Source organism: Melopsittacus undulatus, chromosome 1, assembly GCF_012275295.1.
Source record: "Melopsittacus undulatus isolate bMelUnd1 chromosome 1, bMelUnd1.mat.Z, whole genome shotgun sequence".
Taxonomy (NCBI): domain Eukaryota; kingdom Metazoa; phylum Chordata; class Aves; order Psittaciformes; family Psittaculidae; genus Melopsittacus; species Melopsittacus undulatus.
In genome coordinates, this window is record NC_047527.1 from 133,700,720 (window position 1) to 133,715,337 (window position 14,618).

The window sequence follows — 14,618 nt, forward strand, 5'->3', positions numbered from 1 at the left end:
TGCTTTATTATCTGACTCACACTTGGAGCAATCTCCACTCCTGGCATCTATCACGATGCATCAGAAGAACAGCACTAAATTAATATTTTAAAGTTACAATGGAAAGAATCTATTATTTCCACCTTGCAGGTGGAAATAATACAGGACTACCCTAGAAGCCAGCTTTCTGCTATCTAGAATAGTTATTTTCCCCTCAGTCTCATGATGTGGCTTTTGGGGGCTCATTATCGCATAATTTGGTTTTGTCCAAATATTTTTGCCTTCCTGGGGTTGCAAAGAACAGGACTGAAAGAAATTCACCTTTTTTTTTCTCTTGGTTCCTGTACTATTTGCTAATACAATAATGAAAAGCAAATTACAGGCCTCTATAGCTACAGAAGTAATTATTGGCTATGTCTAATAATGGTTGCCAAAACAGCAACTCAGAGACCACTTTCTCCTTTGTAGGTCTCTAACAAGCTCAGCAGATTCTTTCCTTTCTCAGCCAATCTCTCTCAGAACTAAATGTGGAAATTCAAATATCTTCAAAACAGAGCTGGTATCTAAGGTTTTGTTGTCATCTGGGTCCTCCTTACATATCACATCTTAGCTGATGGCTAAGGTGAGATGCCCCAGGCAGAGGGACTGGCCACAATGACAAAGCAGCCGACTAAAGTCTTGAACTCCATGGCAAACCTCCTTCTAACTGTATTTATCCAGTTCTGTGGCTTCACACTCATCTTTCTTAAGCATTACACCTCTTTAAAATCTCCATCCTCCAGCATTACCTATTCCTTCCCATGCCTATGTTAACCAGGCAGGCCAAGCAGTGCAGAGGAAGATTGTTGCAACAATTCAATTATGCTTATAAGATGTGTGTCCAGGCACATCTAGAAACTAACATGACTAGCTCCCCTTCTGTGATGCAAACACCATCTCTGGAATGATGGAGATCCTATTCTCTTTTTCACGCTTATGACATAAAAAAAACTGGGGTTTTCTCAATGACTTTCAGCCTAGGCACTAAAGATTATGGTCATTTGTTCACTCATAGCAGAGGTAAGGTGTTACCCAGTGAGAAATTGTAAAAACAAATCCAGTGCTGAATTAACATTGAGAAAACCAAGGAAATAAAGAGCAGAGTGAAAGACAAGTACTATAAATGTATTTAATTTGATTTCTTGCTTTTAAACCAGATTTACTAAATACTGTGTCTATCCTTTCTCTTCAATATCATGAATAGAAGGAAAAGTGGCATTTGAGCAAGCTCACAGTCTCTTTATATTTCCAGCTTGGTACTGTCTTTCATCTGACATCTGTTTAACCCACTTAAATCAAAGATTAGCTGCTAGGTCACATTTAGTGCCAGTGAAATGTGTCCAAATAGTCTCAGAAAGGGATTTAACCCTCTGCACATCCAACTTGCTAATGAGCCATCTCTCCAAAAGATAAAGTTACTAGCTCAGTGCAACGCATGTTCTTGGAAGCTCTTGCAGGATGTGCTATAAGGCCTTTCTTTCAGATGACAAAGGGTGCCAAGAAAGGGCCTGAGTGCTGTGCAGCTATTGCTAAAGAAAAGATCTCAGCTCTCTTTCCAAATCTTTGCCACAGACAGGCATTGAAGGACTGAAGTATTTCTCAGTTCTCAGATGTTTCTACTTGATGAAACCACCATCTATTGGAAAGCAGCACAAGAATGTGCAAGAAAAATATCAGAAATTAAAAAATGAAAAGCATTTTTGCATACTGCCCCTCAATTATCTAAGGAAAAAAATGGTGAAAAAACATCTGCCAATGTTGTTGGTTGGATTTCCTACATAATAACGAGTTGTGCAAGCCCATTCTGGTCGACAATGCACTACTTCATCTTAAATTAGGAAAAAATAAATTTATTTTGCTGAAAGAAGCATGGAGTGACAGAAAATTTAATCAAATAATTACCTGGAGTTTTTATTCTTCTATGTATTAGTTACGTTAGTATGGCTACTGTTACAATATACGGACAGGCTTTGTTTTGTTGAAGTTCACAGAACTTTGCCATGGATCACAAGAAAAGCGAGCACTGCTTTTGCTATGTATAAATCACCATTTTTCTAATTAATATCAACATATACATTTAAGTACATCTAATATTTCTGCCAATGAAGCACAGGTGTGTAACTTCAAGAGTCCATACGTGTAGAACTATTTAGGCTTAGATTCTACTGCTGCTAGCAAGCTCCTTGTATTCATAAGGATTTATTTTACTCTTTAAAACTTGAGTATGCATTATTTGTTGCAGTGGCTTGTTTCATGATCCATCTTCTCTCTTTAGCATACTTTAGTGCAAGTCCTCAGAGATATGGTGCATCTGTAAGAACCTGTCACTACCAAAGTAGTTTTTCAACCCTAACACTTTGTCAGCCATCATAGGCAAGTCTCTAGTAGAGTACCGGCAACACCTAGGAAATCAGTATGACCAGGTGCTCTACATAAGCTGAGCAAGAATGAGTGCTGGGTCCCACTACAGACATCCTGATCAGCATCGTGATACAGCACGGTTGCTCTGAATCTAAGCAACTGCAGAGTTAACATCTAGAAGCAGAAACAGAGTTCACCTTGCTAAAGCCTGGTCTCAGGATATTCTTAACGTGGCAAGTTAGACAAGGACAATGACTGTTGTACTAGACAAAACTTGGATAGACCTCCATACATATTGGCATTATGGATGTATTATACTATTGGCAGTAATAATACTACTATTTGCAGTAGTATTACTTCTCCCTTTGTCTCTCTTGTAGCAATAAAAAACTCCATAGCAAAGATAAACTTGAAGTGCAAGAGGTGCAGCAAAAATCTAATAGGACCATTAGAAGAAGAGACTGGAAAAACTTGGCATACATACCAGTAAAAGGAAAACAGGACAGGGACACAAGAGATGAATAATCAGAAATTATGCATCTAATGAACCTAACAAGGCTACACTGGCCCTAGAACAAAAGAATATAACCCAAGCATGAATAAGGCTGCAAATTAAGAGAAGGTATCAAACTCAGCAGTGTAGTTATGGAAGGGCTTTTAAAGGGAAAAGCTTTTGTAGTTTACAATCTATTTCTAGTTTGCACTTACTTAAGCTGTATAACTAGTATTCAGCCTGACAATGTGATTTAGCTTCAAAACATATCTCCTTTTCTTACATGGTTGAGGAAATAAAACAATGAAAAAACCTGTACTTTATTTCATTAAAAGGACATCTGTAAAGGTGAATTGTGATTGATAGTAGACTCAGTTCAGTCTTGGCATAAACCAGGAGTAACACCAGGTTGGATTTGGCAGGCTATTGGCAAACTATTTAGTGGTTCTTGCTTTAATCCCAATCACTTTTGAACTTCTAGGTTCAGGTCAAGACTGACCAGACATGAGGAAACAGTTTTTGGTCATTATGTGGCACCTAACAATAATGGTTGATATATTGCAGAAGAAAATTGTTCATTTCCTAACAAACCTAACAAAAATTATGGTGGGTCCAGAGCAACACAAACATTGTTAATTTTACTACAGAATGACAAGGAACTTTTCTGCTTTAAGATACCCATCTTTCAGCTGCAAATACATGGATAAGAAATAGTGGAGTCCTTCCAGGTTTTTGTCACTGTGACTGACAACAGAATATGGACATTAAAGTAAGCACATTCAGCCTGTCAGAAATAATAGACACATAAGGCCAAAGATGCATTTGAGGGACTGCAGAGAGGAAGACTTTCTGAATAAAACATCTGTAAGAAAACATTTGGATGGAAAAGGAGTGAAAAATAATAATTCATGAAGAAGGTATTAAAGATGCAGATTTAGGAAGAAAGGATTAAAAACCAGAAAGACCAGTACAAATGACTGACAAGTGTAGGGCGCAATGCAAAGGAAGAGAGAAGGTAAAGTCAATAAAGGCCAGAAAAACATGGAGAAGGACTAGGAGCTGGAAGAAAAAGCAAACTGGCTAGGAAAGGTTTTACTGGCACGAGCTAAGCAGGACTTTGATGTAACTCGCAGGAGAAGGAGCGGGAAGGATGAACAGCCCATGAAGAAAACAAAATGACACCTTGCCACACCTGTGTGGCATTCAGATTCCTCTATGGATTAAAAACATCATGTCATCCCAGGATTTCAAAGTGCTGTACCATACCCAGCAAGTGATGGAGGTTTCTAGGGTGCTGATCACATATCTCACCCTAGTCTCATGATAGTAATTACAGAAAAGAGGCAGAAACCCTGCCTTTCTCTAATGTAAGGCACAAGATCTGATGTTTCAGGAGTTGACTTGGTGTCTGACTCTCGTATAATCACCCTTGTCCGTAGGAAGTGGCAAGTGGTACGGAAAAACCCAGTTCTAGAGATAGACCAACCGAAACACAATTGGGTTTGTTAAACTTGGAGGTATCACATGGATCTCTTTTGCACTTCGATGCCAGACAATAAATCATAGTCTCTCACAGTAAGAGCAATACTCAGGTCAAAGAAGTGATTAGATAGTACAGACTGTTCCTTCATGATTTATAGTTGAAGTGCTCCTAGCCAGTACAAGGAGACAGTAGCTTTGTACCACACATTCTGATGCAAGAGTGGAAGTTGAGACTATCAAGGGGAAAGCAGAAAGCTGTTATTTTGGAGATTGTACTATTCTGGGACTACAGCTACTCTGCAAATTGAATTCATATTGATAATATGTAATAAGAAAACTTCTTCAGAAAGGGAAAACTTCCAGTCTCTTCCAGCTATGTAGAGGACAGTACCATATTTCAGAATAAACACTGAATTTTCCTTCTCCACCTTACATTAAAATAAGATTTATTCCCATAATCACCAAAAATACCATTAATAACTGGCTTATTTCTTGACACTATTGCTATTAAAAATACACTGTCTGATTTCTGTGTTTTCATTCTGTCCTTCTATCAGTACCTCAGATTTGCGTACCAGAGTCAAAACATCTTCTGAAACCTATCAAATAAAGCTCCATTGTTTTACAGTTATTATATGCCGTGAAAAGAAACCCAAACCAAACCAACCAACCCACCAACCAAACAAACAAATAAAGAAGAAACCCAAACCTAAAGCCTTACACTACAGGATGTATTTTCAAAGATTGACTTAGGAAATCACTTTCCCAGTCCATAGAAACTTTTTGTTGACCACAGTAATGTAATGCATTAATGGAAATAAAATGTGTGAAGAGAATAAATGAAGGTGATCCTTCAATAATAAGGTGATTAGTATGAATGAAAACACTGCCAGTGACTACAGTTCCTAGGGCTGAAGGCTGCAGCTTAATGAAGGCTTTGGAACACCTCAAAGCTACCAATTATTAAAAAATAATAAAAGAAGAAAGAAAAGAAGGGTGAAGGATGATTTTATCACAGGTAAATTGCTGTAGTCACTTGGCTTAGCATTAGTCCCGTTACCACAACAAACAGTGACCACAATCCGATTAAGTTCTTCCAGGGATGATCTGTGACTTCTGCAGAGCAAACTGCAAGTTGGGCTAAATGATATCCACTGAATTAGTGGAGAGAATTCACTTCTCCCAGAAAGAGATGAGATTACAGACTGCTAGAAATTTTAAAATAGTTTAAACTCTTAGATATATCAATTCATATTTTATAAAGATTTCCAACCTTATCAGACTCAAGATTACAAGATGTAAAGCTGAGACATTACGTACCCAAGACTGGATAACCCAGTTGAACCTATGGCAGTAAAGAGCTGTAGTGACATCAGAACTCAGGAAAAGTAAATCTGTTTTCTACACGTACAGGTATTGGCATGTTTGTGAATGGAACCCATTTGAGAAATCAGGCAAGTCAAAAACTCTTAGCACTTGAAGGTCTAGAAGCTGAACTCTTAAAAAATTATAATTGCCCCTGGGATGGTAAATATTTAGAGATATTTGTTAGCTAAAATTCAATTTTGAATGCAAAATTTGAACCAAATTATTTAGAAGGAAATGTAAAAAATTCAGTCACAGAAAATTAATCATCAGCAGTTCGAGACTGATTACAGCAGCAGTGGTTTCTAAATAATATCAGGAGAGCAGGCCAAGCTCCTCCCTGGCGTAACTCCATTGTTTAGCATTATTTTGCCTTTCAGTTGAAATAGAATTGGCCCTGTCACCATACCTTCCAGACAATGCTGCTGCAAGTTCATGGAGAGACGAGAAAATCCAGTGAGACAGAAATATGATGACACCAAAGACAAGACAATGTCAGAGAAAGGTAAAGGCATCATAGCTCTTGGCTTTTATTTCCTTCATATTGGGAAAGAATACTAAACACTTTTAGGTAATCAAAGTACTTATTCTTTAAAAAGAAAATTTATTCTCATGTCTTTCTTGAATACTGTCAGTTCAAGATAAAATACAATTTATTTTTAAACGCCCGAAGTGTCATGCACCTATGCAACCTCTTCAATGCAAATGTCTGTTTCCTTTCTAAATGTCACTAAACCTATAATTTTTGCATAATTTTGCTTTTATAAAACCAAAAAAAAAACCCATTCCAGCTGACATTTGTCAACCCATTGCTTTCTAGGAGAAGCTGAAAGAATATAGTAAAGAAAATTTCAACAAGATAAGAGAGCACTCATAGACAGGAATCCAGACAGGGACTGCAGGCATGACATCACTGAATACATGAGCTGGTATCTACCAGAGAGCTCTAGATGCCCTTATCTGGGAAAATCAGTTTAGGCACTCTGGTGCCCTGCAGTGTTATTAAGCACAAAAGCCGTGACCACCTTAGCCAAATAACTGCAGCAAATCTCAGTATGGCCCTGCTTAAGGGAAACCCTCTTAAGAATACTTCTTTAATGGAGAAAGAGACTAAAGACACTTAGGCATAATTATCCATTCTGAAATGAACAGAGCTCACAGCTCAATACAATTGCCAAGCAAGTGTGTCTTTTCACCTACATGTACACGTGCACTGTTGTTAATTTGGGGATAGATTCCCTCACACTCTCAGCTGTGGACTGGTTCTTTCTTTCTGCACACAGTTTCCCAAGTCCCTGCTAGGACACAGTGTCAGTAACACACACCAAAGTGTGTTCCAGAGAAGCGATCCCAAAACACCTGCTTTCCCACACAGCCCTCAGATCAGCCAACTCAACTTCCCACTGCTCCCGTGTTGGGAGAGTAGGATGTTCGGTCAGAAAAAATGTTTATCCCCTTCTCAAGGAGAAATTTGGAAGCCCAGACTCCAGTATTTCAGAGATATTACAAATCAGTTCACATTTTTTTTGTATCATTTTCTTGCCTGTTTGCTCATCCAAAAGTTTCACTTCACAGTGGGAATGACACCAAAGCCAAGATGACCAGCCAAAGGAGGTGTTTCAGCTTATCAGGTACATGACAGGAAAGAAAATCTTATTCTAATGTCACTCACCATGTCAAACCCAGTATCTGCTTTTTTCCTGCCTATGACCATCGCTGTCCTCTGGCATCCCTAATCTTCTTATTAGGATTCAGATAGATAAATTCAGTGATCCCAGTCACCTGCAATCTGTAATCATAGCTGTAATCAGTTCTGATGGCAACCTTTGTTTCTTTTCCGAGAAAAGTGTTTTTTACACTCTCCATTCCTACCAGTCACCTGTAGAGTCATACAAATACACTTGTTTGCTTACTCAGTCCAAGTATTTTTGCTAAATTTCAGATGAAACAGCAACACAGATTAGGAAGTGAAGATATCCTCTCCATATTCACCTTTTTTTTTTTTTTTGATGTTTAAGAATGCCAAACGTGAGAATATCATCAGGCTGTAGAGGGACAGAAAGAAGGAAGGATCAACAAACAGCCCACCTGCTCAGGTAAAAAGATGGGGGCTGCAAATCCATCAGGCTTAAGGATCTTACGGCACATTGCTGGCAGGAGCTTGATCTTTGCAGAAATGTCTAAATATCATCTTTGCCATCCAATAATGAAGAGCAGGTAAAGAAGTCCTATTACAAAGCTTTCTCTCCCAAGCATAGTAGAAATTTTGGCTCAACAGCTGGTAACAATCTTTAAGTATTTGTCAGCTATCCCTTTGTCTTCTGATTTTTTTTCAGTTACAGCTGTTGCAATCAACAGTACCATCTGCCTTGGAGAGCCTGGCCAGGAACCAGCTTGGTTTGTTGAATATCGCTTGTAAGTTTTTTCCTCCATGATTTTTCCACACATTGCTCTGAACAGACTTGTGGCTCTTCCTCTTCACACTGAGATCAGCTCAGGCAGGGACAGATTTGCAGCAGCCACTTTTACATTACAGCTTCTCACTTTAGCTCTGAGACAAAGCTGTTGTTTCACACACCCTGCTTTCCTTTAGGTGGCTGTCCCCGTGGCTCCCTTCCAGCACATATCAATATCAATTGGAGCAACTTTGAATTTGATTTCTTTCAATCCAAGCAGCTCATGCTAGTGAAGTCATTATCCCACATTAAGAATCACTGCCCCAAAACCACTCTAATGTTCTAATGCCTTCCCTAGGGAGCTCTGACCAGTCTCCAGGCAGGATAAAAGACAAAGGAGTCTGGTCTTACATGACTGCAACAAAGGTTTGAAAAACAAGGTATTATCTCATGATTTCAACATGCAGGAAAGCACAAAAGGCCCTGACTGGGATAGCCAGGATGGTTATGCACTGTCATCATTAAAACCACTCTTTGGATATAAGGCTAGCTGTAGGCTATAGAGATTAGTGGTCACTCTGGCATACAAATAAATCACATTGATCTGGTGAGTTGTGCAAACATCTGAAAAATAAAAGTGACTTTGAATAAAATCCGTGCTGCATCAGGTAGTCCAATACCTCCTGGGCACTCAGTGCAATGTGATCAGAACTTTGGCCTTGACCTTGTTCTCTCTGCTGTGGGGAACAAAATCACTCTCAGCTCCACACCACTGGAAGGTGGTTATATCTAAGAGAGAAATCTAAAGGTGCCCACTTTAAAATAGTGACACCTCTTCATTATTTTCCCGTATGAAGACAGGCTGAGAAAGTTGGGGCTGTTCAGCCTGGAGAAGAGAAGGCTGCAGGAGACCTCATAGCAGCCTTCCAGTATCTGAAGGGGGCCTACAGGGATGTTGGTGAGGGACTCTTCATTAGGGACTGTAGTGATAGGACAAGGGGTAATGGGTTGAAGCTTAAACAGGGGAGGTTTAGATTGGATATAAGGAAGAAATTCTTTACTGTGGAGCTGGTGAGGCACTGGAATGGGTTGCCCAGGGAAGTTGTGAATGCTCTGTCCCCAGCAGTGGTCAAGGTCAGGTTGGACAGAGCCTTGGGTAATACAGTTTGGTGCAATGGTGGGGGGGGTGGAACTAAATGATCTTAAGGTCCTTTCCAACCCGAACTATTCTATGATTCTATGATTCTATGATTTTACTGGGACATCAAGGTTGATTTTTCAAAAGACAAAGGTCTGGGGGATAAAAAAAGGAACGAATCAACATCCAGGGGAAGAGAAAAATTAATCAAACCTCATTAAATCATCTGACTTATATCTGAAAAAATCAAGCATTCACATGGAATAGTCCATCATAAAAGCCCCACCAGAGTTAGGAGAATGGGGCTCTGGTATCAGTTATGCGGTAATTAGGTAACCTCTGGCTAACCTGAGATGAACATGGCTGAGCACATTCCCAAAATAATTAGGTGTGTGTTATGTAAAAGCTGCAATGAAAAATTCAGAACTCATCTTGAGAGAGCAGCAGCTACAGTTGGTAACAGGCATACTTAACACTGCTTCCATTTGTGAGGAACCAAGCTAATGGAAAAATGCCCCAAGGCCACAGGTGGATGTGACTTATCAGTAAGCTAAATCACTGATTCATTCTGGTTATTTTTGATTATGACAATATGTGTGCACAGTTGACTCAGAAGACAGAAGATTTAGTTAATAGTTTCTTCAGCAAGGGTCATCTACTAACAGCAGAGAGCTGGGTAAGGAAAGCAAAGGGCCTCGTCACTGCCAGTAGTAATACTCTTAAAATCCTACAGAGCCTACACAGACCCTTGTGGGACCTGGTCCCTGCACTTCTTTAAGAAGAGGGCAGGCTGCTAAATTTCTGTCCAACAGAGGACACGCAGGAGATAGAGCATCTTCCCTGTAAAACTTTGTCCTGTCACAGCTGTGGGAAGGAATACCCACTGCTTTGGCAGGGGATTACAAGTCATTTTAAATTGTTCATCAGATGGTATCTCCTGGAACAGGGCTGTAGAGAAAGAAGTGTGTTGATGGAGTGGTTTTATAAAGAAAGACCGAAAAGAAATGGTCTTGAAATAAGAACTGCATCAGGGAGTAATACATTATATAAAAACCACAAGACAAATTGCAAAACATTGATTTTCCAGATGACTTCCCCTTTTCAAAACAACATTTCATAAAATATTTTATAGATTGGCTTTTTCCAAACCTCAATAGAGGAAGGTAAACACCTTACCGTATGCAAGTAGAGTAGCTTTTCTTTTCTGAAGCACTATCTGACCAGGGGACATATAAACCTCTGGGGTTTGTGCACTTTATAGGTATTTTTCCAGTTACTAAAAAGACTTATTGCTTAGTGACATTGAGATAATTGGCTTTTTTCATTATCTTCATCCACCTACACTGCATCCTCACTGACGGTCAGTCTATGAGGACAGCTTTCATCATTACAGCCTACATTTCATCCCTGCACCAGGAAGACAGCTTTACCAAGATTGAAACAGATGATAAAATTCTGCCCTCCCACCTTAAACTGCAGGGAACTACATGAAGCAAGTATTCTGGCCAGTTTCCCTCCAGTTGTAAGGAAATAAGACAATAAAACTGTCAAATTTTTTCTTCCCTATGATTTCCAAAATGGTCTCAGCAAAAATATACCAGGTAGGAACAAACATGAGCAAGTTTTTCCGTACATCAAGTTTCTTAAAGCCTTGTACAACCTGATGTTGAACATTTCCAGTGGCGATGGTGCAGCCACAACTTCGAGACATCTCATGTTAGTGGCAAATGCTTGCCTCTGTTGCCTGTGTGGAATGACAATTGTAGAAATAGGGCTGTGTACAAGGAAATAAGGGTTTCACAAAGTATTTTGGTGTTTGGTTTCATTCTATATTGTGCTTACAGTTGCACAGTGAAGAAGCATTTCTAAATTACAAGAAGTCCCCAGACCTAAAGAAGGCCATGGTCCTAAACTGTGGTTTTTCTACACCTCTTTATCTCTGAGGTCATTGAGTCTCTTCCAGAGTCTTGGATCGAGGAAGACCGGGGTTGTCAAAAGCAAAAGCAGCTACAGTCAAGGTGGTATAAAATTATATTTTGCTACGATTCAACTTTCCAATTTCACTTGGAATTTTATCCAAATCAAATAATGTCTTTGAGAGACTTATTTCTAACACAAACAGATCTGAGCCAACATCTCCCAGGAGGTTTTGTGCCCAGCTCTAGCCACACTTGTTGACAGCCTCCCCCATATCATAAAGTCACCAGCTGTCACATCTACTCTGTCCTGTTAACACTGTCCTCATTTTGCACTGAAGTGGCATTATCTTTCTGGATGGATCATTTCCACCTGCCATAAGACAGAAAGGTATCAGCATAGAGGCAGTTGAGAAAGTTCTGGGGGATTGCTATTGATTCAGAGAAAACAACCCTAAGAAAGATTTTTTTTATAGGAGAATCACATTTATCTCTCTCATATGGCAAGGTGCCTGCACCTTTTACAATTACTAATTTCACCAACTCAAATATTTTTAAAAGAAAATAAGCAATTAAATAAAAGGAGCCTGCTAGCAGGAACCAAGTAATAATTTATAAGCATTCACCAATACTTGAACTGATTCTGACACTTCTCATACCAAATGTGCTCTGAAATCTTTTTATAGGGCCAAGCAGCAAGACAGAGAATCTAAAGCACATAAACATTTTGGGAAAAAAACAGTTGGGAATTAAACTATTTCCACTTCATTCTATATTGCAGCATTTTACCAACAGTAATTGGCAAATAAAACTTATATTTGTACACACAGTTTGGCTTAAACTATGTCAACTTAGCATACATTTCCTCAGAACTAAGTTACTATTCCACAGTACTGAGTTATGACAGCTTTACTTGTATATACTTGGCCATGGCCTCAAAAGAGAACTTTGTCATAATAAACAGAGATTTAAAAACTTCATTTTAGGGACAATAATGAATAAGACAATTACCTGAATTGTAAACAATTGATATTTATATTGGACATTTTCTGATTAATTTTTGTTAGTGAGTAATATTATATTAGTTAGTCTGCAAAAGAGTTGAATAGTAGTTAAGAGCTATGAATGACTGCCTGTATATATGTAACACAGCAGCTAAAACATCCTATCAATTAGGCATGCTTTTTTCTGCCATAATTAAAAAGGATTTTGAATTATCTGTAAGTGGGACAGAGCAGTTATTGAATATGTTCAGGTTAAAACATAAATTAGCCATCTCTAATAATTTAAGAAAAGCTATTTATTGTCTCTCAGAGAGTGTGGTTTATAGCATGGAAATTTTTTTTACTTGCTCATTATTGCAAGCAGAAACTGCCACTTGACTAGAAATGTTTGATGTATTCTTAGAAATGTGTGTCTCATATAATATTTATGTATAATGAATCTCAGAAACACCTTACTGTATGATGATAGATTTTAAAATAAAAATCATAATCCGCTATTATAAGTATTAATATAGAAAACCTTATAAATGTTCTGTCATTATTGACCTATGAAACCATAACCTAAATTACAAATAACTGATTTTTATAATAAAATCTAGATATAATTAACATATTTCAAATTCATACTAAAAACTGACATAAAAAACCTTGTTAATCCCAGATTCAGCACATGCCAGTTTTAGATCACACCAACACAAACAAAAAGCCACTGTCATTGCTTAAAAAGAAAATGTCTTAAGAGCCACTGAAATTAATGGACTAGCTCTGTATACAGCTGCAAGTGTAGCTGCAAGGTACAGAGTTCAGACAGGTGTTTCTCAAAGGGACACTTAGGAGTCCTGATAGACATTGGGTGATGCTGCGATGGTTACTTCCCTCAGCACCACAAACATTTGCCTTCCCTCTACCCATGGAGAACGAGACCCCTGCAAGAACTTCTGAGCAGTACATAAGGGTGCTCCAAAACAGGTTCATGTCCCACTGCAATAAGTGCAGTCTTCCTTCATCTGGACATTCTTCATCTCCACATTCTGTTTCCTTTGTTAATTGGTTATTGCTTGCTTGATCTTTATTAGATATCATGGGCTGATGAGGCAACTATAACATTGGCCAACACCAGCTCTTCTGTTTGTGCATACAGGAGATAACGATTTTTTGACTCTTAGAGTTTTAGAAATATGAAGGAAGTATACTGCTGCCTGAAAAAAAATCTTATATAGAGAATTCATTACATTCTGCTTCATTTATCACTTATCAAGTATTCTTTAAAAAGAGTTGGAAAGCAGAAGAAAGCTTTTATATTGTAACTTTCTATGAAAGCCTCCACCAGTAGACTGTGGCATTTTTTGATTTCATCACTCAACATCAAGATGTCGACAGAGTCTAAAGATCACAGAAGGATGTTTCACAGAGATACCATATCTGTTCATGTTCTTTTTTCGTCATCATCTTTACCATGTAAGCTCTCTGATATAAAGCTACAGGAGACATATTTATTAGTAGCAGTCTTGCGATAAACCATTAAAATGGTTATAAGCTGCTTTATGGTATAAACAATTTGTATCTTGTATGATAAAAAGGTGCTATTTAATTCTCTTTCTCATGCAAAGACTATAAATTTCAAACAGCTGGCCTCTAAAAATAAACATGTTTAATACATTTGATATGGTAAATGGAGAGTGGGAAATCTTCATATTCATGCAACTTATTTAAACCTTGTTCTCTGGAGTATGACAGAGTACATTTAGCTTTTCATTTTCCTTATACACATTTCAAATCAGAAGCATATTAGGAAAAGCTAATTTAGTCCCACACATATCATTGTAGGGATGCCAGTGTTAACCCACTGACAAAGCCATGTAAGGATGCCCTGAAATCAATCTCAGCAGATGTCAAAGGCAGGACAGGATTTCTACTAGATTCCCATCCTTTAGGAGACGTTTAAGTCTCTGCTTAAAGTGACTGCTTTCTTATATTTTGTATCTGCCCAGCTCAATAATCTTTTATTGTACACAATCTTCTGTGTATATTCAGCTGCTTTCTAGTGTTTATCAGTGTACTTTCCACGTGGCATGCTACCAGTCAAATTCAAGACATTACTTTGACTTTAAAAAGTGAATAAAGTCTGCAAGTATATGCTCAAAGATTTCCTCCATTCTTTGAGAAGGCTCAGAAATGCCTTTACCCTTCGTATGTCCTGTAATCAGACAATGTTATCCTCCATAATTTTATGCTCCAGAAGCTTCTGGCAGCAGTATAGAACAAAAGACCTTATAATTGGCTTTTAAGAATGATAGAATTTACATCATTGTTTTACGCATGAAAAATTAAAGTAATTCTTCAAGGTCATGTCTTTCATCCTACAATGTATTAACACACTAAAATCATTATGGGCACCCCAAAAATATGAGTTCAAAGTGTTCTTCTGTGGTGTAAGGCAGGTCA